The following is a 12,272-nucleotide window of genomic DNA, read 5'->3' as shown; positions in this document are numbered from 1 at the left end:
CACCAGCAGTGTACTAGGGTTCCCTTTTCTCCACATCTTCATCAGCACTTGTTGTTTGTTGACTTGTTTATGAATGGCCATTCTGACTGGTGTAAAGTGGTATCTCATTGTGGTTTTAATTTACATCTCTTTGATGGCTAGTGGTGGTGAGCATCCTTTCATATCTTTGGGCCCTCTGTATGTCCTTGGGTTGTCTTTAGCTCAAGAAGTTACTTCATCATAGCAGGTGCTAATTGAACAGTATTTTAAACATTATGTCTGAACCACAGTGGTAAGCTCTACTAAAGGAGACATCTTCTTTAATATAGTTTCTCTTCTAACTCCTTAGCAGTTTTTAAAACCATTCTTTTTTCTATTATCAGGCCTGCAATAGTGCTTCAGTGACATTAAGTTAAAAAATATGTAACTAAGACCATGTTATAAAGCCTGTCTAAAAAAACAAAAGTCCAGCATTATAGAAGACAGCCTTTACTCTTTTGAAAAGCAGTAACTCGAGGATGCTTTCTAAAATATTCATCCTTTGAGCTAAATCTAAGTGGATAGTCTAATGTACTATAATGGGCTATGATTATTGGAACTAGTGAGAAGTCTGTTTTCAGAAAAAGGACCTTTGCTTGACAGACATCTATTATTCACATTCTTCCTTTCTTTTTCTTTTTTTAAAGATTTCATTTATTCATTTTTAGAGATGGGGAGGGAGAAAGAGTGGGAAACATGAATGTGTGGTTGCCCCCTGTGCACCCCTCAATGGAAACCTGGCCTGCAACCCAGGCATGTGCCCTAGACTGGGCATCAAACCGGCAACCATTTGGTTTGCAGTTCAGCACTCAGTCCACTGAGCCACACCAGCCAGGGCACATTCCTTTCAATTTGACTTTATGGTACTTAGGGCAGATCCTAGACAACATAACACAATAGATGATTGTTCATCTTTATTCTCTCACTCTCCTTTGTGAGTCTGATTGACTTTTTCTTGCATTCCTTCACTTGTGTCATGATTTTTACATGGAAAAAAAGAATCAAATATACCTAAATCATTTAAGCTTATATTATGTATCATCTCTCCCTCAGAGCTTGTGCAATATGTAAATGTGCCATATGTTGATGGCAATATTTAACTGAAGATCCAAGACTTTCAAAATGTAGAGTTTAAGGTCTTATGATATAAATGCAATTTAATATGTCATCATTGTTAGATTAATATATGGAGAAGATACCATAAATATTGAATCAGAATTTCAGCCACATTTATTTATTTATATAGATATTTATTTATTTATTTTTAGAGAGAAGGGAAGGGAAGGAGAAAGAGAGGGAGAGAAACATAAATCAGTTGCTTCTCACACATCTTCAACCAGGGACCTGGCCCACAACCCAGGCATGTGCCCTCACTGGGAATTCAACTGATGATCTCTCGGTTTGTGGGATGATGTCCAACCCACTGAGCTATACCAGGCAGTACTCAGCCACATTTTAAAGGAAACCTCACATAATATCCTGGCCATCATATCATTTATTAAATAATAGTTGTTCAATAATAGTTTATTACATTTAAATTGAATTGAATTACAATGTAAAGAAATGTGGAATTGGATGTGAGTTAGATGACTTCATATTATACAGGAAGGGTATTGGTTAATAGATGGGATTTGTATCTGGAAGGTCCTCTCTACGTGGAGAACTATAGGGCTCAGATATTTGACTTAATCATTTCCATTTTATCAAAAACCTAATTAACAAAAAATATTGATAAGCTTATCAAATTTGTGGATGACATAGCTTAAGAGAATACTAATATAGAACCAAGATGTAATAGGGAAAATCTTATAAGCTTAAATGATAAATCAAATCTACAGTGATGGACTCTACTGGGTCATAAAAATTAACTGCAAAAGTGTAGGAGGAGGGTAAAACTCCTTTAGTACTGCTTATGGAGAACAGACTTTTCTGTTGACTTAGAGTGAAGGTAAGAAATATGTATTGTTGCTATGAAAATAGTGAAATATCAGTCTGCATTTACAAGAAAAGAAGGTACACAAAGGGGAGTTCATCCTCTTCCACTGGTCAGACCACACTATGACTGTTGTGCTCAGTTATGGGAGCAATATTTTTTTTATAAGTGACATGGTCTTTTGAGAGGATAGGGGACTAGGAAGTAAAAGATCAGGAGACTGTATAGCAGGTATGGTAGAGGAAGCCAGGGAATTTTTGAAGAGCAAGATGTAAAAGGGGCATGATAATAATATCCACAGATGTGAATAACTCTTAGGCCCTTAAATATAGATTTCATTCATTCATTCATTAAATAATCATGTGAAGACTCACCATGTCCTAGATCCTGTTCTGAATTCTATAGATACAGATGTGAACAAGTCAATGTTCATACCTCAGGAATTTGTTTTTTGATATCTTTTGTCCTTTGCACTTTCCCCATTGTATATACTGTGTTTAGGCAATTCCATTCACTCTCATGACTTTGTTTTATGGACTTCCTATCAGCAATTATGTCAATGCCCTATACAGTGCTCTCCTCTCAACTGTAACTCAGATTTATTCAGTTAGGAATTATTTTACTGCAAACAGGCACTGGAGATACAGCAGAAGAGGATACAGCTGCATTACCCTTGTTCTCACGCTTTCTACCATTTCCTGGGAGAGGTGAATGTTAACTATTGGTAGAAATAAATATAAATGAAAAATTAGGAGTTCTAGGAATGAAAATTACAGAATGCTATGAGAGCAAAATAAAATGGAGAAGGAGACTTAAACTCTTCAAACAATAATATTGAAAGTAAAACTTAAAAGATAATGAAGAATTAACCATACCAAGAGATTGGAAATGAACGTTCATGGACAGAAAACAGCCTTTGTCAAAACGCTGAGGTGCTATCTTCCTATCTTCTCTCCTTATGAATGGTTCATAGGCAGGTCAAGTTTAATATATCTAAAACTGAACTCATGGTTGTCTCCCCAAACTGCACCTTCTCCTGTAATCATCCTCAAGTTCTCCTTCTTTTTCATATCCTACAAACAGTCCATCAGTCACTTTTTTCTTCTACATATCCCAATTCTGTCTCTTCTTCACCATCTTCTTTGCAGCAATCTCAGTTCACATTCTTATCATCTGTCAGCCATGTTCTTAAAACACTCCATAAGTGATTTTCTTACCACATATTTTTACTCAGCCTACTGTTTTTCTCAGAGTTGACAGAGTTAAAATAGTTAAAATTTTTCACTATTTCCATATCACTTATAGAAAAAGAATAGAAGAAAGGAAAGAAGGAAGGAGACAAAGATAGGAAATTAACTCAGGGTGGTTTAGAAAGAAGATTTGATGATAGATTCACAAATGGCTATTAGAAAAATAATGATATTTTGGCTACAATGTATTGAAATTCTCATCAGGTTGCATAGGAAAAGTATGTCTCTTTGGCACTGTCCAGAGTCTTGGTTTGCTATGTGCCATTCTTTCTATTTTACTGATTCTTTGGATTTACATAGTGTTTTCTTTTGAAGAAAGCAAACAATACTAATTTTGGTTTGTGTCTCCTCATAACTACACTGTAAATTAGTAAGGCCGATTTTGTATTTTTGAGGTTTCAAAGATAGAGAAAACTGCAGAACATAGAATAAGCAATTTTTTGTCAGGGCCACGTAGCTATGTGACATCAGAATAGTACAAAAAAACAAATCTGTTTACTCTAGTCCTGTGCTTTTTTTCACCAAATGAGCATACCAACATGGTTGTTGTCTTAAACATCATTTACAATTCTGTTTTTTTCAATTATTGGGGAAGTTTTTCTTATTTTAACCTGATTTCTGAAAGAATATGGCGAGCACATGGAGGCCTAAAGACTGGACATTCAATGTTAAGGAAATTACATATTTTCTTAGTGACAGAAATCTCAGCTATATAAAGAGTGAGATACTAGGCAAAGGACAGATGGAGAAATCTTTCCTTCTGAGCAAGCATTTCTGTAATCTTTTAGTGTACAACTTAGTAACTACTTCTATGAAATTACAATTACCCTTTACACTTAATGAGTATTTGAGGTTATACATTATAGTTGTGGATGATCAGGCTTACTTTCAATTCAGAGAATTCAAAAAATGAAGTAATCCACACTGCATTTTTTTACCAGTTAAAAGAAGAGGATTAATTTTCAAAACGAATAAAGACCTACCATGCATATTTTATAGATCATAAAGGAGATATTTTTTTCTATTTGTGGAGGTTCTTACCTACTTAGCAAAGGCCAGGTACATTTTTGACACCTTTCAAAAAAATAACCTATAGAAACATTAGTTCCACAGGAAGATTCCAATTATTCAACTGGAACTTTCTGTATTTTCTGCTGACAATAATTCTAGAACAATGGGAAGCTGCTTATCAGGCATTTTTTTCTCCTATGCTATGCTATAGATTCCAAATGTTAATGTCTTAGCTCAGGCAGAACAAAATTGGCAAAGGTATTTTCTTCTTTTTCTCTTCCCATGGTAATGTCATTGCCAGGATTCTTGAAATTCTTCATAAAATTCCAAATGGAGCCTTGGGAAGTTCTCAGGGGTGATTAAACTGAAAGCTTGTTGCTATTCCTTAGGAGGTACCTGCCCTACTTTCTAAGAAAATGTAAAATTAATTTTTAATCAGTGAATCTGCAGAAGAGCTTTCCATGCACTTAGTGCCCTAAGAAAAATGAAATTGAAATTGTCTTGAAGATAATTCTTACTGAAAACAGCGAGAGCAACAAAATAATATAAAATCAAACAACAATAACAAAATAGTAGAATTCCTGTTATGGACTCCAGAGCTGTATTTTAAAAATATTTCTTATTTATACCGCACCTATCAGGCCAATGCCTCCCTAGGTGCCTTACACATAAAAACACAATTTAAAACCAATAGCTAAAGTAAAAAGTCCTTAGAACTGTGATTATATTACCCCTTTCAGAATTCTCAGACCTCTCCTAACTCTCCAGTCAGAGAAAAGCAATGGAAAACATTTTCCTCCTCAAAACAGGAACATATTTTACAACAAGCTTTGAATATTAGAATTGATGACAGTAAAGAAGTAATCTAAACTTGCCAATTTCTCTCCAACATAGGGAGTAAGACTTTGAACCTAGTGAAGCCAAGTCAATATTTAGCCATCTCATTCTCTGAAGTACATGAGAAAAATTGTTGTGGTTTTACATATAGTTGATAATTTTTCATGCACACATAATGCTTCATTGATTTGTGAGTCTGTGTTTGCCCTCAGGGCAAAAAGATGAATAAAATGCCAGCCCTTTAGGTATACAAGGCAAGTAAACACAAATTACAAGAATGTAAAAGTGGAGATTTTTTGACTCTTGTTTGGGAGGAGTTGTATTTTTAAAAATTTAGATTGAATTCAAGTTCAGGCCTAGGCTCAAAATGGTTGATGCTAATGCCAGTATCACTATTAGTCCTAGGCAAAAGGTGCCCCCTTCCTGGATTCGAGGCCCTGCCCAGACTGTCCTCTAGCTGCACCTCTTCCCATTGGGTGAGAGGTCTGGAGACTCAACTGTGTGTTTTCCTGGAATATTCCATCTCATTCTACACTGCTCAAGTTACTCAAGGTACTAGAATTCCTTGCTGTAATGCTACTCAATCAGGCCTCTTCTCTTGGCCTGATTCTTCTCCTGATTCTGAGGTCAAAGACCACCATGTGGGAGGTATGGCTAAAGCTTGTTTTCCAGGCTGGAGTGTCCACATATACACATATGTGAAAACAAGTGAAGATAATGCAAGTGAGACTAAACAGAGACTATTTATTCAGAACTTACTATAGCAAGGGAGCCAGCCACCTTCACTTGTGTTTGGCAGTGACTTAAAGGTAGGCAGAAGACTGGGAGAGTTTTATTGTGAAACAATGATTTCAGGTGTGCTCTAATAGTTGTTATTAGTAAGTTTCAGATGTGTTCATTAGAAGCAGCTTGGGAAGCATATTTGGCTTTCTCTAATTGGTCCTGAATAGGAAGTGGGGCCAAACCTAGGGAAACTGGCAGTTATTAATTAAGTACTGATCATTATGGGCTGATTGCTACAAAGGGTTTTGTTGTTGTTGTTGTTGTTGTTGTTGTCGTTGTTGTTGTTTTTTGGCTTGTGGATGAAAAGGGGGCCACATGCTAAACCTGACAAGCTCAGGGGAGGCCTGCATGGCAGCCTTACAAACGCAGAAACCAAAGTAACCATGTAGGATGGTCTGAAATTAAAACTTCCTAACTAACAGCATTTCATGGTGGGTAGTCCTGTCCTAGGCCAGTAATTCCCCCCCCCCCAAAAGGTCAGCCTTTAAATTAGCCTGTCTTGTCTTTTTGCATCTAGGATAACATACCTGATAAACATGCCTTTGTAATAACAAAGTAATTTCCTCTGCCACCTTACCCCTTATCCCTCAAAGCACAACCACCAACCAGAGGGAAGACTACAAATCCCCTTAAGATTACTGTTCTCATGTTAATTGCTGACTGTTACCTATCCTGTACCCACTATGTAAAAGAAGTACATGTCTATTCATTTTATTTTTTTCTGGTCCCAGAGATTTCCCCGCTTTGTTTTGTCCTACCCTCCTAATCTATCACCAATGAATTTCATGTGACCCCCTTTTGTCTTTCCCTTCAATTTCGATCTATAAAGTAAGTGGTAAAATTTCCACTTTGTAGAGCATTTCTCAGTCCATTGAGATTTTGTTTCCCAGCGACTGTCATCAGTTTGCATCAAACTCAAAGATTCTTACAGGTTGGACATTTCTTACATTGACAGGCTTCTGTAGGGGTATAAAAACAATTATCCTTTTACCTTCTAAGGTTTCCTAGCCGGGCCAACAATCAAATTAACAAAGTCAGATGAACAGGAGAAAATGAACAAAGTTTATTATGGACATCCATTTGTGGGTGTCATAGCTATGAGACCTGAAACACATTGGGCAGTTGAGGCTTATATGAAGTGTCTGAAAAAGGAGAAGTGGGGCAAGGGCCTGGGATTTCAAGAGAGAAATAAGTAATCCACAGGTCGCCAAGAACAGATGGCAAATGGATTCCTGCTAGGCAACCTAGAAACAGTGGGACTGAAGGGAGGAAACAGGCTTTGCTAGATTTCTTCCTGTTCTCCATATTTAATTCAAAGTATGGTAAAGTGATTAGGCTAAGGTTTCCATCCAGAAGCAGATTAAAAAAAAATCTGAATTCATTTAGATAAGAAAGGGGAGGGTCAATGGTTCTTTCTGAGTCTTTTGTCTCTTAATAACCAGCTTAAAATCAGTATCCCAAAAGGTACATTTTGGGATAGCAAAATTTTGGTCCCCCTCACAACCCAGGCTAGTTGCTGCAGGCTGGGGATTAGTGTCTATTGTCATGTTATGGCCTGGTCATTTTTCGTTTGTATATTCAATCTCTCACACATGAGGTCCTGCAGTGCTGAATGTAGCTGGTGGTGGAAAGATGAACTAGAAAACTGTTCACCCACACTGCTACTCACATTCTTATATGGAACTGCAAGGAGTCCAGAAGTTCTCACTTTAACCCTGTCCTTCCAGATCTTCATGCAGGTGTTATTGTCAACATAGGAGAGGAGAACATGTTTTATTTAATATTTGGTATTTTAGTACTTTGATTTATACACAGAGATATCTATGCATATGTTATATAAGCTTCCAATTTTACTTTTGTTTTTATTAGGGAAGTGTGAAGTTTATCATATCACTTTCCTTTCTGAAACTTACTTGCTCACTTCCCTATGCTTGCAAGATTAAGTTAAACTCCTGGGCATGCAAGGACTATCATTATTTCACACCAATTAACCTTGCCCTATTCATTTTGGCTGCTTGTTCATTGCATGAAACAGGTAAGACATTAACTGTCTCACTATTTCTCTCATATCCAGGACCCTCACAAGGTTGGTTCTATGCATGGTGCCCCCTCTACTTCAGACAACTGGTTACTACCCTGCATGGCAAACTATAATGCATTCATCATCAATGTCTTGCTATCCACTTGTTTCGTACCCTCTCTGCCTTTAAACAAACACAAATTTCATCTCTTAATGAAAGGAAAAGATGACCCCAAAGCCCTTAAATCTAGATAAAGTGTTACCTGATTTGTGAAGCTTCCTTGTTCCCCAAAGGCAGCATTATCTAGTTCTACAGTGCTTCCATAACAAGCAGTTCTATTACAGTACTTGAACACCTCGTTGCTACTCAACCTGCCTACATATCTGAGTTCTGACTTTATTCCAAACCCTCAAAATGTAGCAAATCTTCATTTATCTCTCCAGGAACATAGTAGGCACTAAGTAAATGTCTGATGAATAAAAACAAGAGGTCAGGCAAAGTTTATTTAGTCTTGTGATGTGACACCAAAGAAAACTTTATTGAGGAAGTAATGGATCAATTTCAAGATTATAGGAATGCCAAAATCTTGGCGTTTTCTTGACATAATTAAGACTGTCATCTATAGATATATTAAAAGCCCATGGAAATTGTTCTATATTATTTAAAATTTTAATGTCTAAAAAAGTACTTTCATTGTCTTTTTTCCCCTCCATGCTTCATAGTTTTTTCAGAGTTGACCCCTGAAAATACAGTTCTGATCACACCCCTCTCTGAATATCCTTGTTGTTTCCCAGCTCTGTGTCTCTTCTACAGATGTACCATTTACTTGGGACACCACTCCCTGAAATCCCTACCCATATTTTAAGACTCAGAACAAATATTAACTGCTTTCTAAAGCTCTCCCAGATTTGCCAAATCAGACTTAGTCAAATCTACTTCCCTGGAGTCACTGTGCTAACATATTTACTGCCTAAAATATAATTAGGCACTCAATCAAAGATTCCTCTGCTGAATGTTCTGACAACCCAAAATACTTCCCCTGTGGTTGTAAGCTTTTGTGGTCAGCCCAGGGACAATGCAAAATATTGGAGACACAGGTCTTGACAACTCTGAAAAGCTTTTGTTCAATTTTGTGGAGGTTTTGTACCCATGATCAACCTAACCTATGATTTGTGAGATATGCAGGCTTGTCAGCTCTTTGCCTGTTATTGTCCCCCTTTGAAGATAAAGTGCTCTAATTAAGAATTACTGCCTTGACCCTCACTGCTGCTGTTGTTCATTCGTGTGACTGTCTTGTCATATTTATGTCAGTTCTCTTTTCTGACCTTGATGATCAATCATTGTCCCTAAATATAGCTAGCTAATTTATGGTTGGTATTCACTGCTTTGAACAAATTGGGAGGCTGGAATTAATTGCTTTGTTATTATTTTATCTAGTTTCAGCAAAAAGATATAAAAATTTAGAATTTAAACCTTTTAAACCTTAGTGTAACATTTAGGTCCCGTGAATATAACCTAACTCCATGTCTGTTACCTGACTTTTTCTCCACAGCTCATTCCATGTCTCATGAGAATTATTTTATGGAAAATATGAAATCAATGGATTTTTTGCTTATTGCTCAGAGGTGTATACACTCAAAATGAAATTCTGTGTGTGAATGGCCTGTCAGTGATGTGAACACTAAGATATAGGCAGAAAAATTTACAGAATAAACTTATAACTCTAGAGCACAGATGATAAACACAAGGCCCACAGACCAAATCCGGCTCTCTACCTTGTTTTATCCAGCCCAGCACCTTGTTTCTGCCCAGCGGCAGCACTGAGCTCCTTGCCCCTAGTTAAGGAGTAGTTACATTTCTATAGTCCTAAAGTTACATTCAGCCCTTTGAAGGCAACTGCAAGGCTGATGTGGCCCCCAGTGAAAATGAGTTTGACACTCCTGCTCTAGAGAAAGCTTCATGTTACTCTGGATTCATCTAAAATGGTTGTATCTCCAAGATTTTTTTTTCCAAAAGCTGTAACTTTGTCCTTACTGGGATAGAAAACAAGATGAAGCAGTAACTTCCCACTTAGGTTTGTTTTTATAAATAATTATTAAAATGGAGTTAGTATATATAATAAATAGAGAGTTGTCTACGAGGCACAATAGAACTGAATTTTCCTGCTAAGAAACTGAAAATATTCCTGAAGGAAAGTACAATACAGACAACAGGAAAATCCCTTAATTGGGAAATTATCAGACGTTTTAGAAAATATTTTCTCTGTATTAACATCTTCATATTTTATATATGTATATTTGTTCAAGTACAGTTGTCTCCAGTTTCACCCCACTAGGGCCCTCCACCCTAGCCATCCCCACCTCCCACCCTCTAACCTACCCCCCTTTGGCTTTGTCCATGTGTCCTTTATACAATACTTTATATATTTCAAACTTTCACTTCCTAATTGTTTGCTGCTAATATATAGAAATGCAATTCATTTTTACATGTTTTTTATCCTGTGACTATGCTAGAGTCATTATTTTTTTTTCTAATAGTGTTTTTGTAGATTCCTTCATTTTTCTATGTAGATAATTGTGTCAACTGGAAATAGAATTTTGTACCTTTGCCAATCTAAGTGTCTTTTTTATTTTTCTTGCCTATTCAACTGGATAGCCACGATAGTGTTGTATAAAGGTGATAAAATCAGATTTCTTTACCTTGTTCTGTAACTTAAGGTGAAAACATTCCTCCAGCAGCATATAAGATGTAGGCTGTAAATTTTTCATAGTTGTCTTTTATGAGTTTGAGAAAAATCTCTTATATTCTCAATTTGCTGATAATTTTTTAAAAATCCATGTATTAGTGTTTAAAACTTCAAATAACTTTTCTCCATGTATTTTGATAATCATATGATTTTCTTCTCAATTATTTTAATTTGTAGAATTAAATGGATAGATTTTCTAAAGTTATTCTTCAATTGTGACATAAATCCCAATGAGTCATGATATGGATTCAGTATGCTAAAGTATCACTAGATGATTTTGAATCTATGTTAAAGAGGGATATTTTTACTCAATGATAAAAAATAAAAAAGAGGGATATTGATTGTAGCTTCATTTCTTGTAATGCATTGTCAGGTTTTGACATTAGGTGATTGCTGGCTTCATAAAATAAGATGTTTTGCCTCCTCTGGTATCTTCTGGAAGGTTTTACGTAGAACAGATATTACTTCTTCCTTAAATGTTTGATAGGTCACTAGTGTAGCTTAATGGACCTGAAGTATAATTTGTGGGAAGTTATTTTTATGGATTATTGAATTAATTTTGTAGATGTAAATCCATTTAGGTTTTCTATTATATCTGAGTGACCTTTTAATTTGTGTATTTCAAAGTATTTGTCTATTTTCACATGAGCTATTAAATTTATTGATATAAATTATTCCTAAATATTTCCTAATTTTCTCTTTGATCACTCTATTACCTGTGTTGATATCCCATCTTTCAACCGGATGTTGGTGATTTGTGTCTTTATTCTTCTTTCCTTCATAGTTCTGGCTAGAGGTTTATTAAATGTATTGATCTTTTCAATGAGGAAGGTTTTTGGTTCATTGAATCCCTGTATTGTATGTCCATTTAGTTTTTTATTTATTTCTGCCTTTAGTATATTTTTCTTCATATCTGTTTTATTTAGCTTTTTGGCTTTTCTTTTTCTAGTTTCTTTTAGGTGAAAGCTTTGATGTCTAATGTAAGTTGTTAATACTACAAATTTCCTTCTGAGTACTACATGTCAAAAATTTGATAAGCTGTGTTTTCATTTTTACTCAGTTCAAATATTTTCTAATTTTCCTGGTGATTTCTTCTTTGATCCAGAGATTATATGGTAGTGGGCTGTTAAATTCCAAATATTTAGGGATTTTCTTTCTGTTCTTATTTTCTTATTTAGTTCATTTGTGGTCACAGAATATTTTATATGATTTTATTTATTTTAAATTTATTAAACTTATTAAATTTTTCAGAATATGATCTTTCAGAATATTCAATTAGTATTTGAAAATAATCTGTATTCTTATGTTCTTGCTGTTCTTGAGTGAAATTTGTATGCATATCAATCAGGTAAAAGTTTGGTAGAATTGTTTAAATCTTCTATTTCTTATGTACTTTTTTTATTAGATACTAAGACTGGCATGATACAATATCTAACTATAATTGATATTTCTATTTACTGTTTCAGTTATGTTTTCTTCAGGTATTTTGAGGCATTGTTATTATTTGCTCACTCTCTTCATATCAATAGGTCCTTATTATTCTTTTGACCAAATTTCTATTTACTATTATTTTCATTCTGCTTGATTTAAAAAAGAATTCTAGTAGTGATCAGTTAGCAATTAATTCTACTAGCTTCTGTTTGTCTGAAAAAGTCTATATTTTATCTTCATAT

Source organism: Phyllostomus hastatus, unplaced genomic scaffold (genome assembly GCF_019186645.2).
Source record: "Phyllostomus hastatus isolate PE091 unplaced genomic scaffold, TTU_PhHast_1.1 phas_contig_90, whole genome shotgun sequence".
Taxonomy (NCBI): Eukaryota; Metazoa; Chordata; class Mammalia; order Chiroptera; family Phyllostomidae; genus Phyllostomus; species Phyllostomus hastatus.
Note: the sequence above shows the minus strand (reverse complement) of the source record.